Source organism: Geospiza fortis, unplaced genomic scaffold (assembly GCF_000277835.1).
Source record: "Geospiza fortis unplaced genomic scaffold, GeoFor_1.0 scaffold14, whole genome shotgun sequence".
Taxonomy (NCBI): domain Eukaryota; kingdom Metazoa; phylum Chordata; class Aves; order Passeriformes; family Thraupidae; genus Geospiza; species Geospiza fortis.
Window position 1 is genome coordinate 122,830 of NW_005054512.1, and position 2,241 is coordinate 125,070.

Consider the following 2,241-nt stretch of genomic DNA (forward strand, 5'->3'; position numbering starts at 1 on the left):
CGGCACCGGCAGCGGGACCGGGATCGAGGCCGGGCCCGGAGCAGGGGTCGGGGTTGGGATCGGGAGCCCGGTGTCTGTCCCCGGCCTGGATCAGGAGCAGGGCTGGGATTGTCTCTCGGTCCTTGCGTCCAGTTCGGGCTCCTCTCCTCAGGGAGGACATTTTGGGGCCGGAGCGTGTCCGGGGAAAGGAGCGGAGCTGGAGGGGCCTGGAGAGTCCTGAGGGAGCAGGGAAGGGTTTGGAGAAAGCTGGAAAGGGTTTTGAGAGTCCTGAGGGAGCTGGGAAGGGTTTGGAGAGTCCTGAGGGAGCAGGGAAGGGTTTGGAGAAACCTGGAAAGGGTTTGGAGAGTCCTGAGGGAGCTGGGAAGGGTTTGGAGAAACCTGGGAAGGGTTTGGAGAGTCCTGAGGGAGCCCTTAAATTAATAAAGAAAATAAAAATCAAGTGGAGTCTGACTTTCTGGCTCTGCACAACTCCCTGCCAGGAGAGGACAGCCAGGGGATCTTCTCCCAGGGAACAGGGACAGGAGGAGAGGGAACGGCCTCAGGCTGGGCTGGGGAGGCTCAGGTTGGACATCAGCAGGATTTTCCTCATGGAAAGGGCTGGGAGGGGCTGCCCAGGGGGGTTTGGAGCGCCCATCCCTGTTGGTGGCACCTGGAGGTGGCACTGAGTGCTCAGGGTGGGGATCGGGCACAGCCTGGATTTGGATGAACTTTCCCAAAATCTTTTCCGAGCTCAGCGCTTCTGGGATTCTGTGATTGCAGGAACCTGCTGCTCAACCTGGGGCTGTTTGCCGCCGGCGTCTGGGTGGCCCGGAACCTGACCGACATCGACCTGATGGCCCCGCAGCCCGTCCCGTAGCTCCGGTCAGCGCGGGGGAGGCACCGAGGGGCGGGATCGGGAATATCCTGAGCTGGGAGGGACCCGCAGGGATCAAATCCAACCCCTGCCCTGCTCAGACACCCCAGAATCCCACCTGGGCATCCCTGAGAGCCCAAAATCCCACTCTGGGCATCTCTGAGATCCCAAAATCCCACCTGGGCATCCCTGAGAGCCCAAAATCCCACTCTGGGCATCTCTGAGATCCCAAAATCCCACCTGGGCATCCCTGAGATGCCAAAATCCCACCCTGGGGAGCTCTGGCAGCCTCGGGGTTTTTCCCATTCCCTGGGAAGCCTGGGCAGAGCCCCAAACCCTCTGGGGGAGGAACCTTTCCCAAAATTCACCCTCAATCTCCCAAAATCCAGCCCTTCCCTGGCTGCTGTCCCTGCTCACCAGAGTTTGGAGCTACAGCCCCCCCAAGGCTGAGCAAACCCCCCAAACTCACCCTGCCCCTCCAGGACAGCACTGTCACCACCTGAGGTGACACAAATCAGGGGTGAGCCCGCCCCAAAGCCCACAGAACCCCCTTTTTACCCACATTTTAGAGCAGAACCGGCTCCCCTGATGGTGCTGACTCCTGTCCCAGGAAGGAGCCGGAGCTGCTGGGAGCAGAGCTCGCCCTCCCACCAGGACTGGAGCTGTGGAGCTGCTCAGATCCCACCTGGAGCTGCTGAGATCCCACCTGGAGCTGCTCTGGTCCCACCTGGAGCTGCTCAGATCCCTTTGGAGTTGTTCTCATCCCACCTGGAGCTGCTGAGATCCCACCTGGAGCTGCTCTGGTCCCCCCTGTCCTGCCTGGAGCAGTGACAAGGACAAAAGGTTTAATGCTGAGAGGAAGATTTGGTTTCCCATTCATTCCTTTGGGAATTGTTTCCTTGAGGATGTTCATGGAATTTCCTCCTGTACCCCCCACCCCCAGAGGTTTATTAAATTTTATGGAATAACAACACAACCCACTGGAAATTCTTTCTTTTTTTCTCTTTGTTTTTTGTTTTTTTTTTTTCTTAATAAGAAATTTCAGCTTACAAAAAACAAGGTGTAAAAAGAGTAAAGATTTACAAAATAACAAAAACAAAAAAATCATAAAAACATGATTTCTGTTTCACACCCGAGAGAGAGACAGGGACGAGCCCAGCCCTGGGACCCGGCAGCTGCTGCTGCCAGGGAAATCCAGCCTGGGATGGAAATCCAGGGAAAATCCAGCCTGGGATGGAACTGAAATCCAGCCTTGGATAAAAATCCACCCTGGGATGGAGCTGAAATCCAGCCTGGGATGGAACTCCAGGGAAATCCAGCCTGGGATAAAAATCCAGCCTGGGATGGAACTCCAGGCTGTGCTCTGATCCCATCCCTGCTCTCCCATT

The 2,241-nt window shown here is 56.7% G+C and overlaps 1 long non-coding RNA gene across 1 annotated transcript; it reads left to right on the plus strand.

Annotated features, from left to right (window-relative positions):
• Positions 1-736: 736 nt before the first annotated feature.
• On the plus strand, positions 737-1,833 carry LOC115948769. Its single transcript, XR_004082550.1, has 2 exons — positions 737-861; positions 1,423-1,833. It is a non-coding gene; the product is annotated as an uncharacterized LOC115948769 (long non-coding RNA).
• Positions 1,834-2,241: the final 408 nt, after the last annotated feature.